General features: G+C 47.4%; 2 long non-coding RNA genes across 2 annotated transcripts; one reads left to right on the forward strand and one right to left on the reverse strand.

The window, feature by feature from the left end:
• Positions 1-12566: 12566 nt before the first annotated feature.
• LOC132244129 (uncharacterized) lies at positions 12567-17701 on the reverse strand. Its single transcript, XR_009455727.1, has 2 exons — positions 16617-17701; positions 12567-13462 (listed from the first exon to the last, which is right to left on the reverse strand). It is a non-coding gene; the product is annotated as an uncharacterized LOC132244129 (long non-coding RNA).
• LOC132244127 (uncharacterized) lies at positions 14294-16389 on the forward strand. The gene is made up of 2 exons (XR_009455725.1): positions 14294-15303; positions 16011-16389. It is a non-coding gene; the product is annotated as an uncharacterized LOC132244127 (long non-coding RNA).
• Positions 17702-17894: the final 193 nt, after the last annotated feature.

The following is a 17894-nucleotide window of genomic DNA, read 5'->3' on the forward strand; positions in this document are numbered from 1 at the left end:
TACCCGTGTTGTCTGGATTCTATGCGGCTAGACAACAGACTCCAGGGAGTTTTCTTCAATGACAATTTGGTGACCCAGATGGGACCCGTCTAGCTTGGAGCCTTTGGAGATCTCCACCCCCTGACACCCCAGTGCGCACCAGGTGAGTTCACCTATTTGGGTCAGTCTCTGAGGTGGACAGTCCCCTTGGAACCAATAAGGCGGGATCCTTAAATCGGGTAAAGGGACGATGCTGGTGAGTACCTCAGGTCTGTATGTTTTTGGTTTTTGGTTTAATTTCTGGTTCCCGGTTGCTCCTGGGTTTTGGTTTCTGGTTAGTCTTTTAGAGGACTCTGGTCTTCTGTTTGATTGTGGGTTCGAGTCCCACCTTTATTCCTCTAGAGGACTCTGAGAGCAGTCTTTAAGGGCATCCGTCTGCCACTTTAAAAGCTGTTAGAGCGGCAGCCTGGCCGAAAGTCGAAAGACACGGATAAGAGGTAGAAGTGCTGTTATAACGGCCAACGACTAGGGTCTCGGACTCAAGATGCCCCTCCTCACGGAGAAAGCCAGTGGGGTCCAAGAACACCGGATGTTGTACGTGGACGAAACAGCTTCTAGGCAGGTAGGACTTAGGGAAATAAGACTGCTTATACTTGGATATAATCATGGGTTCTGGCCAAGGAAAAGGAAAAGTTATTCCGGATTCACCCCTTGATTATATGATCAAAAATTGGAAACATTTGGAGGGACGGACGGGACTGTCCAGGTCTCATATGGCAGAACTCTGTTCGGCGGACTGGACGTCTTATACGTCTCAGTTAGATTTGAAAAGACAATGGCCAGAGAATGGATCATTTGACCCAAATCTCTTAACTGCCTTGCGAAAAATCTTGGAGATCGTTCGCCCCGGTGAAATGGACTATTGGTATCTGTGGGACAATGTTGCCAGCACACAGTCAAAGCTCTTGTCAGTCACCCCGACCCCTATATCTTCCCCGAACTTGTTAGCTCCCCTTCAATGTCCAAAACCTTCCGCCCCACCCTCATATTCAGAAGATGATTATAAACCCATGCCTAGGCCCCCTAACCTGCCGTTAGTTCCACCTCCAATAATACCTGAACCCCGAAGCAGCACCCCCGGGCCGGCCGAGGGACCGGAAAATTCTGGAGAGACGTCATCCCGATCGCCTCTCTCAGAATTACAGGGTCCCGGATCTGGAGATAGATCAAGAAATCGCTCTCCAGATTCCAGCACCACTCCCATAGCCAGTCACACCCGTTCCCACACAGCTGCGACTAAACTTCAGTTGCCTCTGAGAGAATACCCTGTGCCTGGTGAGGGTGGAGGAGTTGTCAGTCACTGGACACACACACCGTTCACCACCACTGATCTTTTAAATTGGCAAGAAAACACCCCCAGGCTCAGAGATGGCCCCGAGGTAGTTCTAAGGTGCTTCAGAACCATTTTCATGACTCATAACCCCTCCTGGTCAGATGTCATGCAACTTCTCGATAGCCTTTTAACCTCAGACGAGAAGACCCAAGTATTATGCCACGCTGACCAATTTTTAACTAATCAGCCGCATCAATACCACCCCATGCCACATGGCGTGCCTAGGCAAGATCCAAATTGGAATAATAACAAGGAAAGGGGAAAAAATGTGATACGAATGCTAAAGGAAAGCATCTCAGAAGGGTTAAAGAAAGCAGGAGATAAGACTATGAGCTGGTCCAAAGTGACAGCTACTGTTCAGAGTCCAGAAGAACACCCTTCAGACTACTTTGAAAGACTCTGTAAAGCCATGCGCCGGTATGGGAACATAGATCCTGAATCACCTGACGCTTTGTCTGTGTTAAGACTTGTCTGCATGAGTCAGGCTAGTGAAGGTATTAAACAAAAGCTCCAACATAACACTGAGGGTGTTGAAGGTTAATCCATGGCAGAAATCTTACCTATTGCTACTAAAACTTTTAATGGAAGGGAAGAAAAAAAGAGAAAAGAAAAACAAAAGGAAGATCAGTCCAACATTCGCATGTTGGCAGCGGTAATTCAGCCACCAAACCCTTACAGGACCAATCTGCCCCGTGGCCCGAGGCCCTTTGTGCCTAGGCCACTGGGCCGCACCTACCAACCTCATGGGCCCAATGTGTGCCATTACTGCAAACAGGAAGGACACTAGAAAAGAGAGTGTAAGTTAAGACCGAAAGGACCCCCAAGTGACAATCCCGAAAACCAAAAGTTCAAGAACCCCCAGCTCGCTACTGTTGCCCAAGACTTTGCTCAGGACCAATTTAACAACTGACGCGATGAGGGAGATTCTACATGTCACCTTTTGCAACTATCCTCTGTTCAACCTAAAGAAATTAACCTAAACTGCAGTACTCAGGATCCCCTGATACCCTTAGAAATAGGAGGACACGTCTATGAGTGCCTGCTAGACACAGGGGCAACTTTTTCCAGTATTTCCAAAGGACACCTTTCCCCAAGCGGAAAACAAGTCACAGTTATGGGTATCGAGGGCAGACCTTTCCGTTGCCCTTTTTCTCAAGCTGTTAATATCAAGATTGGTCCTCTTTCAGCAGAACACTCCTTTCTCTTAGCCAATAGTCCTGTCAACCTTCTAGAAAGGGACCTTCTCTGCAAACTACGTGCCACCATACAGTGTACACCCGACAGAATTATCTTAACATTCCCATCCTCTCAAATCCCTACATTGGCTGCAGTCCTTGTACCCACCCAAAACCCACGTTTAGAGTCTCTTCCTTCTATTTTAAAGGAAAAAGTACCCTCAGAACTTTGGGGTCTCGCCTCCAGCTCAGTGGGACTCCTAAAATCTATGGATCCTGTTAAAATCCTAACTCGTACCAATGTCGAACCACCTAGAGTACCCCAATACCCTTTAAAAGCAGAGGTAATTGAGGGACTTAAGCCTTTAATTGAAGACTTTTCTAAACAAGGAATTTTGATTCCCTGTCAGTCACCCCGTAACACTCCTATACTTCCAGCAAAGAAACCCAAGCCTGGTCCAGACGGAAAGCCTGTTTATCGTTTTGTTCAAGACCTCAGGCAAATTAATAAATATGTCATTCCTCGACACACCGTTGTTCCTAACTCCAATACTATTTTGACTGCAATACCTCCTGACACTGCTGTTCACACAGTAGTAGAGCTCTGTTCAGCTTTTTTCAGCATCCCCATCCACCCTGAATCCCAGTATCTTTTTGCCTTCACCTGAGGTTCCTCTCAATTAACCTGAACACGGTTACCCCAAGGATATGTAGAATCTCCCAGCATTTTTTCTCAAATTCTTCACAAAGATTTGCAAGATGTTACCTTTCCTAACTCCTCATCCCTTCTAATATACATGGATGATTTACTCTTGTGCTCTACCTCACACAAGGCTTCCACCCAGGACACCATCATTTTACTCACTGCACTAGCCGCCAAAGGCCACAAGGTGTCACCAAGCAAACTTCAGTTCTGTAAATCCACTGTCAAATTCTTGGGACATATTTTAGAATCAGGCCAACGACGCCTTAGTGATGACAGAATCCAAGCCATTCTTAATATTCCTCGACCTATAACAAAGCGCCAGGCTAGAGGTCTGCTGGGAATGGTGGGGTTCTGTCGCTCCTGGATCCCAGCCTTCAGAGAATTAACCAAGCCACTTGTGCAGCTCACCATGAAAGATGCAGAAGAACCAGTCTTTTGGGATCATGAAGCCGCCCGCAGTTTCAGTGATATAAAGACGGCTTTAATTTCTGCCCCAGCCCTAGGGCTACCAGATTATCAAAAGCATTTCACGCTCTTTGTTCATGAGCGACTAGGAATAGCCTCTGGGGTACTTACCCAACCCTTGGGCACCACCCAACGCCCGGTAGCTTACTTCTCTGCACAATTAGATCCAGTGGCAAAGGGGGGAGTGGGATGCCTTCGTGCTGTGGCAGCAGCTGCAACAATAGTTGAGAAAGCCCAGGAATTAGTCCTCGGATACCCCCTTATCCTAAAGGCTCCACACACAGTAGCCCTCCTCTTCCAAAAAATACTCAACATTTTTCTCATCAGAGAATAAACAAATAGAAAACCACACTTTTAATGGCTACAAACCTGGTCATAGAGAGATGCAATACCCTGAATCCAGCTACTCTATTATCTCTACCCAGCGACGGGGAACCAGACTCCCACGATTGCCTTCAAGTTACAGCATTTTCAGACAAACCCGGGGCAGATCTTAGTGACTTACCCTTAGACAACCCTGACTTGATTTTTTTTGTAGATGGCTCTTCAAAATTAGTCAATGGAGTTAGAAGAACGGGTTATGCAGTAGTAACTCCATTTAAAGTACTTGAAGCTGAACCACTGCCTGGGCAGTTGAGCTCGCAGGTGGCTGAACTTACTGCCCTTACACGAGCTTGTCAATTAACATCGGGCCACTCTGTAAATATTTGGACTGATTCTAAGTATGCCTTTGGAATCTGTCATGCCACTGGACAATTGTGGAAACAGAGAGGATTTATGACAGCTTCTGGAACTAAAATATCAAATGCTAAACAAGTCAATGATCTCCTACAAGCTATAATGTTGCCAAAAGCCATAGCTGTAATGCATTGCCCAGCCCATACCAAAACGGGAGATCAAGTCTCAAAAGGCAATGCCCTGGCTGATGCTGCAGCTCAAACAACAGCCCTACAGCCACTATCCGCCCTAGCCTTCCAAACTCAAATTCCTCAGTCAAAGGTATATTTGGGAATATTGCTAGAGCCAAAAATGTACAAGTCTGCACCACCTTTAGAACAACAGAGATGGAAAGTGGCAGGAGCCACCTGTGAAAAAGATGGAATATGGCAATTGTCAGATGAAAGGATAGCGCTACCTAAAGCAGCCCTTAGACCCTATCTGCAACAACTCCATCAAAACGAGCATTTAGGTTGTGAAAAACTTGCCACTATCACTAACAGGCTGTTCTACGCACCCGGAGTCTACCAGGAAGCAAAAAGGCTTTTAGAACGCTGCAGCATATGCAACAGTTTAATATCAAAGGAGAAAAATCAGGACCCCCTGGAGCCCGCCCCTGGGCTTATACTCCCTTTGAAAGACTACAAATAGATTTTGCTGATATGCCTAAAGACAATGGGTACAAAAACCTCCTAGTAATTGTTGACCAACTCACGGGGTGGGTAGAAGCCTTCCCCACCAGAAGAGCTACAGCACAACAAGTAGTAAAAATACTCTTTAATGAAATTATACCCAGGTTTGGTCCTCCACGTATCATTGAAAGCAATCAAGGATTACATTTTACTGCTGACTTAAACAAAACACTGGCCAGCTGCCTAGGAATAAAATAAAAATTCCATACCCCTTGGCACCCAGAAAGCTCAGGACAAGTAGAGAGAATGAATCAGACCCTGAAACAAAAAACTGGAAAGCTATGTGCTGAGAGCGGGTTAAAATGGACTAAGATTCTCCCACTGGCCCTTATGTCCATCAGAACGACCCCTAGGAGAAAACTAAAGCTCAGCCCTTACGAGCTGCTGTTTGGACACCCTGTTCCCCAACATTTCCCCTTACTACCGGCTCACACTTCTTCTCTTTTAGGCGATGAAGGACTCACCTCTTATATTTTATCTCTACAGTCTCAGTTAAAATCTCTCCATAGGTATGCTGCTTTAAGCCAACCCCTCCCTGCCGGTGTCCCAGCACATCGCATCCAGCCTGGAGACTGGGTGTATGTAAAAACATGGAAACGGTCTCCTCTTGAACCTAAGTGGCAAGGACCGTATCGAGTCCTCCTCACCTCCCACACCGCCGTAAAAGTAGCAGAAAAGGACAACTGGATTCATTATACTCGTACAAAGAAGACAGAAGTTTCACCAGAGCTCAGGATCGGCTCCAACACGAGCTTCCCTGACCTGGAAAAGGGGAAGCCAGAAGAAGACGACTGCGGACTTCGTGGGAGCACCGCACGCCCACCTGACTGCGACAAGGGTGAGCCAGAAGCAGACAAAAAAAATAAAACCAAACACCTCCTGGACCTGCAGCCCATTAGATAATATAAAACTCAAACTAACCAAAGTCCACTAATAAACTGTCACCCTTTTGGGGTCCTGCCCAGCCCAGAGAACACCGAACTCCAAGTACTGCATCCTCTAGACACTTTTGTATCAGCTGAAACCGAGCACTTTGAGACTGTAACATGTCCCAGAGATCAGTTATTGGAGCTGCAGGGTTCTGCATACTGTTTGTGCTGATTTTGTTATAATATAGTTTTTATAACTATGTTATTTCTAATCTTTCTCTTTGCTGGAGAAATAAGTCTCTCACAGGGGTCGGCTATAGCTGCCAGTTGCTGTAGATGTGCTAATCCTGGCGCCCGAGGTTTTCCTGTCTGGATAAGCAATTCAATCGAACTCTCTGATATAGACGGAAAGGTCAACATTGCCCGTTGGTATCCTCCCTCACATTGCTGTAGTTCAGCAGAAGTTCGGGTATTTACTTATGGAACAGAATATTGTGTAAAGCCTAGCCACTCAGTTTTCAGACAATTTACAGAGTCTCCTCAGGCTAAGGCTACTCTTAAACCTACTGTTGCCCATATCTCTGATAATAATATGTATCTCCAATACGTTGACAGAGCCGCTAAAGCAGAAAACCAAAGTGACTGTTGGGTGTGCAGTCATTTTCCTCTCCACGCCCAAGGAGGAATTCCCATGACTCCCATCCCCTTGGGCCTCATCGAGTCACTTTTAAACCCCTCTAATAACCAAGCTTGGGACCAAAGTCAGCAGGAGTTCCTTCTAGTAAAGACTGTTGTTAGAGATTGGTGTTTTTATATAAACTGCTCAGTATCAGTCTACATTAGTTTAGGCACAAACATATGTCACCACTATTTTACTAGTTCAGGTGGAGGAGACTGGCATAATAATAACACAGCAACTCCTACCTATTGCAGCTCTTACAATGATTTCTACAGCAACAAAAATTTAACCAAGAGCACTAATCCTATCTGTACCCCCATCTCCTCTTTAAATAATACCTTGTGGTATTGTTTGTACACTGATACTTCTCGGGGACAATGCTTCTTCAGTGAAACTGCAAATCCTTCCTTTAAATCAAAGGGTGAACGCGGGGTGCTAGGATTAAGAAACGGAGTCCAAATACCTCCTAAGTATTCAAACCTCACTGCTTTAAAAAGACAATACTGGGTCTGTGGCTCCCACGCCTACCATAAGATCCCTGCCAAAGGAAAAGGTATCTGCTATTCGGCAATGCTAAAACCCTCTACGTCCTTCGCCACGCGCCTTCCACAGGGCAGGTGGTGAAACGAGGGATTTGCAAGAAAGCCTTGATATAATAGACAAATATCAAAAAACTCCACTTACCAAAGGAGTATTACTCGGGTGTTCCCTTACAAATATACTCCCAGGAATAGGCACTGTGTGTCTTGGAAGATTTACACTACGCCTGCAAGCTGTGATAAAAATCATGGCTCATGAATTCAGTGAAGGTCACAAGGAACTCTCGAAGGCCGTTGCTGCCGTGGCTGACACCCAAGAAGAACTCCGACAAATGATAGTCTCTGCCCAAAGATTTTTTGCAATTTACATTATAGGATAATAGTAGTAATTTTTTCCCCTTCTCTTCCCTTTCCTCACCACGGGAAATGAGGGAAGGAACAGTAAACTGGAAAAATTTTATATTGTAGGGCCTTTTTTCTTTATTTTTTCGAATGAAAACCCCCAAAATGTTAACCCAAATGAACGTAAGTGGCTTGCTTCAGAAAGACAAGGACTTTTAGTGTATGATTCAAAGAGAAGTACTTGTAATTGGTCATATTTGAACACCTCTATTTTTTGTTCTTGATTAGCACCCTGTTCTGCTAGCTGCTGTGGAGCCCTTATTATAAAAGGGTAATCCATGCCACAAACAGTTTAGGCAGTCTCAAAGCAATGTATCTTGGAGTACTAGGCCAGAGGAAACAACAGAGTTTTCCCTCAGTGCTGGCTACTTTACCATGAAACTGGAAAATGAGACTGAATATAAGACCTTACCAACTCATCATTTACCTTGTGAGCTGCTGCATAAACCCAAATGGATTGGGACTTCCTGAAGTATGAGACAGGGCAGGTCATAGCATCATAGAAAATGAGGGTTGGAAGGGACCTCAGGATCTCGCATCTAGTCCAACCTCTGGCTCAAAGTACGACCAGCCCCAACTACATCATCCCGGCCAAAGCTTTATCTACCCAGGTCTGAAAAACCTTCATGGATGGAGATTGCACCACCTTTCTGGGTAACCTGCTCCAGTGTTTTACTGCCCTTCTAGTGAGAAAATCTTACTTAATATCTAAAATAAGCTTCTCTTGCTGCAACTTGAGACCCTTGCTCCGTTCTGTCATCTGTCACCACTGAGAACAGTCCAGCTCCATCCCCTCTGTAACCACCCTTCAGGTCACTAAAGGCTGTTATTAAGCCTCCCCCACAATTCTTCTCTTCTCCAGACTAATCAAGTCCAGGTCCCTCAGCTTCTCCTCTCAAGTCATGTCCCCCAGCTCCCTCACCATTTTTGTTGCTCTCCCTTAGACTCTCCAACTTGCCCACATCCTTTCTGTAATGGAAGGCTCAAAATTGGACACAGGACTCCAGATGTGGCCTCAGCAGTGCCAAGTAGAGATGAAGAAACACTTCCCTTGATCTGCCAGCAGCATTCCTCCTAACTCAGCCCAGTACAGGATGCCATTAGCCTTCTTTGCAACAAGGGCATACTGTTGGATCATATTCAGCGTATTGTCTGCTCTAACCCCCACATCCTTTTCGACAGAGCTGCTGCTTAGCCAGTCAGCCCCCAGCCTGCACCCACGTGTAGGATCGTTCCTTCTTAAGCCTGGGAAACGTCTGAATGATGTGTAGCATTTGGTGCTGCAGATGTCTGCAGTGAGTGCCACATGCTTGTGGAATCAGAAAAAATAAATGCCTTAAACTTTGATCGTACGAGTTATAAGATGACATAACCGCTTTGTGGGGAGTTGCTGGCTCTGCATATTAGAGCGGATAAGGGAAAGTGTTCTTTGTAACTCCCCTGCAACTGCTTCGCTCACCGCAGCCTTGAAGATAGCAGAAAAAAGTATGTGCTTGATCTCCCTGAGAAAGCAGAGTGCTTGCTAATTATCTTTGACTGTTTTCTCTGAGAATTTTTTTTTGGCAATTATGTCCTGTGTAACAGTCTGTTTTTTAAAAGCATATATAAACTGCATGATTCAGTTTTGGAGGCGGAGACCTCTCTGTAGTGCAGGTGACTCCATGTACTCTGAGCTCTTTCCCACGGTACCATGGATCTGAATAAAGCTTCTACTGACCTGACCCGAAAGTCTACACGTGTTTTTCCACGACATGCTGCACCGCCATGCTCATCTGTACACAGCCAGCCTGAAAGTCATTCTTTTTTTTTCTTCACGCTGATCCCCAGGCAGTATAACGTTACATTAAAGTAGCTCTTTCTGCTTTCTGATTTTTTTTTTGGATTTTTTTTTACAGAAGAGGCAAAGAAACAAACAAGAAACCCTGAACCTAAGAATTCATCTCTCTGACCCAGCTGCCCTTGAATGGGTCTTTACACTGAGGTGCTGCTCTGTAACCGCTGTGCCACACGTGGATGGAAGCGGACCTGATGGGGAACTGAACCAGCCCGATGCTTGGGAATGGGGCAGGCACTCAAGCAGCTCTCATTGGCTGTTTGATAAACCAATCGGATTGCATGGACTCCCTCCTGCCCAGTGCACAGGCTAAGACCCGCGCGCCGAAGAACTAGGATGAAAGGACAGACTGGAGCTCCCAGGGGGGCAGGAAGACACTGCCCGGGTTTTAGCCTAATTCAGCCAGAGCCCCCGAGCCCCGGGCACCTCCTTCCTCTGGAGCTGGCAGCAGGATCCACCCCCGTGCCTCTGACGGCCCCACTTCAACTCCCATTTCCTCAGTCTTTCCCTGACACGATGCCCACCACAGGCATTGCCCTAGCAATAGGATTACACGTCAAATGCAGGGTGCCTGTTCCGCTTTCAGGCCCCAGAGGGTTGGCGATGAGAGCTTACAAAGCAATGACAAGTTATATATGCACAGGAGTGTATTTGATCAACCATATGCCTATGCCACTACTAGACGTGGCTGGGGGTCTTTTTCGGGATTCACCTAAAACTAATTCAGTGCAAGTCGTGACCTCGGCTTGCAAGATTTCAACTCGAAGCAACCCAATCATTAACTATGCAGGATGAAAGCATGTTTGTCCTGTGTCTTCCTTGCTGTCACGAAGAGTGGGATTACTCTGTCGTAGGCACTGGCCATGCATAGGGGGCATAGCCCCTGAGCATGGCCATGCACCCCCTGCTAAAAGGTGCTGTCGACATTGCCAGTGGCACCTGTGGGCAATTGCCACTTGCCACCCCCCACCTCGCTGCCGACACCGCCAGCAGTATCTGTGGGCGGTCCATGATCACTGCTGGCTACCGCCGACACTGCCAGTGCTGTCTGCGGGTGGTTGCCAACCGCTAGCCACCCCCTACCGCCGGCAGTGCCGTGGCCACCTGCGGGAGCTCACCGCTCACCACCGCCATGCTGCCACTGCTGACAGTACTGCTGCCGCCTGTGGGAGCTTGCCGTGCCCCCCCAGCCTCCAGGGGCACACAGCATTCATGGTCGTAGGAAATGCGGGGGGCTTGTAAGAGTTGCTGGGTGTCCCTAAGGTAGGAAGATCCCGTCTCCCTGAAATACTGTGCTACAAACAACACAGCATGAGGAGGGAAAGGCCTGGTAAGAGGACAGGGTGTTTTAACCAATTGTTTCCTGGCTGGCAACCCAGCTTGGTCAAGATCCCCACAATATTTTCTAGCAGTTTACTCTGTCGCTGGTTGGAGACGTGATACAGAGACCCATTTAGGACGGGTTTCCTACTTGCCCTCAGAACTGAACTGCTTCAGAAACAGAAGCACATACAAAATTAAGGACATGAAAGGACCTGGAACCCGCCGGAAGAGCATTGCAAACATTGCAGTCCCATCCACGGAGCTCAGGATTCACCTGCAACTTCCCAACCTCCTCGCACCCGCTACCCAAACTACTGGCACCTCCCTTTTCTTCCCTCCCCCCAAACACCCCCCTGCCCCACCCAAATGACTCAGGTTTGGCTGAATAGAGCACTTGTCTCCTCCTGATTGGATAGCTACTCTTGCCCAATGCTAGTGCTAGTGGCTAGCACCTAGTGGCTAATTGCTAGTGGCAATACTAGTGGCTGGCAATGCTAGTGGTTAGCATCTAGTAGATAGTGGCTAATTGATCCAATGGGAGCGCTCCACCCCTTTTTTAATTCAGTGCCTGGCTTTTCAGACTAACGGGGTGGAGCAAGGCGGCCTGACTTGAACAAGTGCTCAAGGAGAAAGAAGGAAGGTTATACCTGATTTTCTAGAGTATTTCAAAGGGAGCCTGATTTTTTTAAAACCACTACTAATGTTTAACAGATAGGTTATGTATTCTTTCCATTTTTGTACCAGCTATGAACTCACTGCCCAGAGGAGTTTTCCATCTATTGACTCCTCTGTGAAATCCTGTGAAATATGAACTTTCATTTCTACCCAAGAGAACTTTTATAATCTTTTCTCCAATGCCTGATGCCTTAAGGGTGTTTGTGCCTGAAAGCTTGCAATTAAAGATTTTTTTTTTTGCAACAATCTTGTTGGTCTAATAAAAAATATCATCTCTACTACGAGTCCTGATTTCCTTTTCATTTTTGTAGGTTTTCTTGAGAGATATAAAGGAAACCAATGAGTTTCTATTTCTGCTGAAATATTTTACTCAGCTCTCTACATCATTTTTTCATAGACAACACAATTCTGCGGTGAAACAAATAATCTGTGAAATTAAGCAGATATGGGGGGAAATCTTTAAAAAAAAAAAAAGGAAGTGCTACATAAGTGGTTGGCAATTTGATATAATGTGCTGCTTTTAAACACGGTAACAACTGCTGTGAAAGGATCTTGAGACATGCTTGTTCCAGGTGACAATATTATTATTATACTGTCCAAGGAATTGCATTGACATTCATAACCAGACTAATGAAACAGGAGTGGAACATCCTGCGTTGGTCTCAGCTGTGCTGACTTCTGCTTGTGCACATAATAATTGTCCTTTTTCTCACAGCCCATAACAGCTTCTGTATTATTATATTCCCCACTCTGCTATTGTTGGACATCGTTCAAGTTCTCAAGCATTGACTCATGCAACAGTCATTTTGTTGAGGGTGCAGGGGGGACAAAGAGCTAACTCTAAATGACACAGTTACTACATCAGAGTAATTAAATTAAAAAGTGCGGACTTTCAGTATCACAACACTGACATAACACAAAATAAAGTTGCAGTATTATGAATATTTTCATGAGTTGCTGTAATTTCACATCACACGCTAGGAAGATTTGATGTCCCAACAATAAACACATCCCTGCTGATTCTGGGCAAATTCAACAATATTTTCTGGTTAAGTAAAGACACTTTTTAGCCAAAACACTGTCCAAAATATATAGGCAACTTATAACATAGACATAGGAACCTTGACTACCATAGATCTTTATTTTTTACATTATTCTTTTTATATTTTGATAGTCTGTTGCGAAACATTTATTCCCAGCACAAAGAAACTCGCTTAACAACAGCAGTGTATCTTAATGTTACGGAGAGGAGAACATTAAAGGGAACTTTGCATTCCTGTTTGGAGAAACCATCAGCTTCTCCCATCGCCTTAAAAAAAAAAAGGGTAATAGCCATGTATTCGAGACATCTGAAAGGCTATTTAACAAAATTTTTAAAAAACTAAAAATGTAAAAACAAACAAAGCTACAAAGATGAACCAAGTGCTTCCCTCTACAGCAGCATGGTGACTCCCAAGGAAAGCTGTAGAGAAATCTTTCCTGAGAAGGGTTGTCCTGTGTGCCTCTATGAAGTTCACGCTCTGTCTCCCCGGAGGCATCTCACAAGATGAACGTCGCTGGGCCGCACGGAGGCTCTTTTAGCATGAAGAGCACATTGGTTCCAGTCTTCAAACAGCCGCAGGAGATGAGCTTCAGTGGCTTCCTGCAGAGGCAGGAGAGCTGGCGACTGGAAACGCAAGTTACTCTTCAGATCACAAGCGTCTTTCATTAGTCGTCGGAAGCCAACCGGGGAAATCACCAGGCCGCTGCGTTGCTGATACCAGTGAATTTTTTGGAACATTTTAGCGTCAGGGCGAGACTGGGGACGCAGAGGCTTCTCCACCTCTTCTGCTGCAGAAGCACGGGTTTTTCCAGCAGGCTTTTTCCAAGTACCTGCTCGGTAGGAGATGCATAGATGGTCTCTGCTACCCTTTTTCGAGCTGTTCTCTTGAGCAGGCCCTCCCGAGGGAGTCCTTCAGTGGCAAGCTTACGACTGAGCTGCTTTACACGAGCCATCAAAAGCTGCTTCCTTCTGCTGGATACAGAAAAGTAAGCGAGAGATACTCCCAAGGCTATTTATGAAGACCTCAGAGAGGAAGGACTGGCTCAGAGCAGAGAGACTGGTTAGTCTGACTGGGGAAAGGGCCCCAGAGGTGTAGCCCAGAGAGCCCCCCCCCCCTCTGTGCCAGCACCAGCGGACCTGGTTGAAAACAGGCCCCCAAATCAGCAGAGTCCTCAGTGCTATTGACTGTTCCCACCTCCTCCCAAAACAGCTGGAAGAAAACAAAGGAGAGGTATTTGGATGTGAGAATCAGCTGAAAATCTGTATATATATTTAAAGCATCCCATGATGGTATCACCCTTAGTAAGGAAATATACAGGGATTAAAAAAAAAAGAAAATAAGGAAATATAAAAATACTCCGAAAAATCCCCGGTTTTGGAAAGCTGTGAACAAACAGGACACCATCACAGCCCATTAGAGCCTCCTGCAATTAAAACCACCTTCAAGTACCACAAATAGATCCAGTCACCACGTGGTATTAAATATTTGTTTCATGCTACTCTGGAAGGGAGGCTTCAGAGGCATAAAGCAATGATAGATACAGTCATTAACATATTCCTTTATGAATAATAAGCCGGATTCACCTCTAAAAAGGAACCGATTCAAGCAGGGAGCAGTATAACTAACTGTCCGGGGCAAACGTAAGTGCAAGGAGCAGCAGCTCCAGGCTGGGAGTTCCCCGCTCCCGGCTCCCGCCTTGTCCCGGCGGGCATGGGAATGCCACCCAATAGGAAGCGGCATTTGTAGTCGCGTTGGACGGCTTGTCCAATAGGAATGAAGCATTCCTATCCGCACCGCACTGGAGCAGCAGAGCAGTGCGGGGGCTTTCTCGTCTCGCCCGTGCCCGCGTGCCCCGCTCCCGCCCTGGGCCGGCGGGGGCCTGCCGCCGCCCGTGCTCAGCTCGGGCAACGAGAAACGCTGCTTTCCCTGTTGCCTCTTAAATCATTTATTCTCTCTTTGCCGCAAATCAGGGTCGCTTCTTGCCCCTCGCGCTCCAGTTGTCCAAGGCAACCGAATCACCAGTACGAATCAACGGGCATCTCCGGAAGAAATGGCTGCACCATTAACAACGGCTAGGAGTGCCGGTGTCCCTGGTGTATGGATCTGTCAAGCACTAGATAAAATAACAACCTCCCGGCTAGGAAAAGATACGGAGATCGCTTCTCTGCACCTTGAAAAAAAAAAAAAGCCCTTCAAAGCATTCATTATTTTCCGTATTTGCCCTCAGGTTACAACAGAGACAAGCCAAGGATTTCGCTATGAGACTTCAAGCCTCTGACTGATATTAATAATGGAGGCAGGGAAATATTCGCTGGTATCACCGGTCTCCAAACGAGCCCATGACAAGGCGCAGGATGAAAACCCCGGCTCTGCAACTCGGGAGAGCTGCACAGTTCGTGACTGGTCAAGGAAAGGATCTGCTCGAGCAACTACATGGCTCAAGCTCCACTGAGTGCCATAGCAGCAGGAGCTGCAGCGCTCAGGACGGTCCTGCTTTTAACTAATTCACAGCTGAGAAAGGGACCAATACACGCATGGGGTTTGGGGGCGGTTCGGAGGAAAAAGAAAAGCAGCTCGCCAACGCAGAAAAGAGTCTTACTCTTCGGAGGTGTGGAAGAGGTTAAACCCAAGTGTTTCTTTGAAATTTATAAAGGTAATGCAGGGGGGGTTTAGGAATGACCTGCTTAAAGGTAGCTGAAAAAGTATCCTCCCCCCATTTAGGCATACATCCGCACCTAGCTCCAGAAATATCTTAAGACTGCTGGTAGTTTCCTGCTCCCCAGCAGGCTAGTGAAGGACCCTGGGCTTAAAGGTAAGAAAGTTACTACCAAATGTGCTAGCTCAAAGCACATTTTCTGCACCTGGGTGGAAGGAGAAGGGTTCTTCTGTTAAAAAAGGTCCTTTTAAGAGTTGCTTATTTGTTGTATAAAAGAGCCATCGTAGAGGACCCTTCATATGGCAACTGAATTTATGGCAAATAATTCCAGGTTTTAAAAATCGAATAAAGATATAGTCACACGTTTGGAGCTGGCTAGCAGGGGAAAAAATGTTTCACAGCTGTCACCTATACCAGTAACTATCCTGTCCTAAACCTAGGCAAATCACTCCCTCAATTAGAACTAAATTGCTGTGGTTTTAAGTTGTATTCAGTGGAGGTGAGTGTGTTCAGTAATAAATCATGGTCCCTGGCTCATTAGCTTCATTCTGGTCGTTTATGTATTAAACGAGTTAATCATTTTAAACGATTTCTAGGGAGCATTGGCATACAGGGGTTGTGCAAATGTGATGCCACTTGCAAAAGCTGTGACACCAGCTAGCTTTGTAAAGTTATGGCTATGGGGAATCTGACAGGAAACACTGTCTTGCTTTACAGATGTTTCAAACAAACTTAGAGAGATGCGACACGTTTTCTTTGCAGAAGTCACCCTTCCATTGCCTTCTCTTCTGTATGGTGGTGATGCCTATTAAGGCTCTTCCTTAATTATAGATCCTATTTACCAGTTTGGGTCTTTCTTCCAGGTAATCGTCAAGGATTTAGAAAGGCTACTGAAAGATTTTAGTGATCTGCAGAATAGGAATTGAATCTGCAAAAAGCGAGCAATGAAATAATTTACTTAACTGCAGAGAGGGAGGGAGCGTGTCTGTCTGAGAGAGATCTCTCCCCCTTTCAGTTATGCTGGATGTCACCTCCTTGGTGTAGTATGCAAACGGAGCACCTCTTTTAGGTGCCTTCCAATAACTGAATATTTTCTTGTTCAAGAAGAAAACTCGAGATCGGAGGGATCTGTCCGGTTGCACTGAAGCCAGACTCATCAGTCATCAATCAAGACAGCTGTACATTTCTCCCAGATGTAAACGGGTGAATAAACTAAAGTACTACGATGCATCTGCCTTAGCACTTTTGCTATGCCATCATTGTGCTTTTTTCATCAGGAAAATCTGCCTATAGCTAAATCGTTCTAAATAGGGCAAGTCATTCAAAATTAATATTTATGTTTTATTGAAATAATGATGCATCTCGTTCTCATGAGGATTTTTTTAGCCCTTCTCTCTTTCTGATTTAACCAACGACTCCCTTCCCTTGCATGGCAGGGCATTGGCATTGCCCGTGTCGCGCTGCCTCACCTGTGGCAAGTGAAAAGGACCCCTGAGGTCTCTTCCAGCCTCGCTCTTGTGTGACTCCCTCAGTGGGAGATTTGCCATTCATTTCTTTCCGAGGTGAGAAAGGAGGATGAGTGTGCAAAGCTACAGCCACCCAGGCAGGTGCTTCCTCAGCCCGAGGAAGGGGTTTTAGCCCCGAAAGCTTGCTGAGGAAGACACTTTCCAGCCAGTTAGCTGGTCTAATAACAGATATCAGATGCACCCCGAGAGCCTTGCCGAGCTACAACCCAGGCGTCCACCTCCTTCCGTTGCCTTTCACTTGAGCGGAGATCTGGGTCTTGCTTTGACTTGGCCGCACTTTTGAAGCCGGAGCAATCCTGGCAGGCTCCCCCTGAGAAGGGCCGGTGTTTGCGGCGCGGCGGGCCGGCCGGCCGGCCGGGGGAAGACGCGGGGCGATTTCTTCGCGCAGGGAGTCTCCGCCCCGCGGTCCTGTCCGCGCAGTCTCCTCCTGCCGCCTGCCCGCGGGGCTTTCCGTCTAGCACCAAACCCACGTGTTATCCGGGCACGGGGGCCGGCGCTTTTCACCGAGGGCACTTGATTCATTTAACCCGGCAAACAGCGGGGATGAACGCGCGGCCGGGCTGGAGCAGGGCCCCGCAAGGCCCGATCCCGGGGGCGGGGTTCTGCGGCGGCGGGCTGTGCTGTGTACAAGGCGCGGCGGCGGCGGCAGTCACCGCCCCCCTCACCAAGGGCTCCGGCAGGGGCAATAAGCGGGGCAATTAAACCCCCAAGCAGCCGGCGGCCGGACCCGGCGGAAAGCCGCGGGCAGGAAGCGGCAGTGAACCCCGTGCCGCGCTCACTTGCAAACACAAAGGCTCTTTTAAGAGCCACCACGTGGTGGGGGGAGGAGCGCATACACTGCGGGGGGCTCCCCGACAGCCGCCTGGCACCCTGGCAGAGCCGCGGGCAGTTGCTCTGCTCCCGGCCCCTCCCGGGCTCCAGCTGTCCCTCCCGCAGCCTGGCCCCCGGCCCCTGCCGCTGGTATCAGCTAGGTCTCATGCCCCCTTCTCGAGGTCAGCAGCCTCTAGCAGGGTCCTGCCCGCAAGAGCTTGGAGCTGCCCCGAGAGCGCCCTCTTCCCCCTGCTCTCGTGTCCGGGCTTCGCGCCGGCCTCTGCAGCGAGGGCAGAGCCGCGGCTTGAGCTCTCCGCCGGGATCGGGACTGCCGCCCAGGACGGCAACCTGGGGTGCAAGCTGCAAAATGTGGCCAACCGTCGCTATAGGGCTGTAGGAAATCTGTCACAC

This window comes from Alligator mississippiensis, chromosome 11, assembly GCF_030867095.1.
Source record: "Alligator mississippiensis isolate rAllMis1 chromosome 11, rAllMis1, whole genome shotgun sequence".
Taxonomy (NCBI): domain Eukaryota; kingdom Metazoa; phylum Chordata; order Crocodylia; family Alligatoridae; genus Alligator; species Alligator mississippiensis.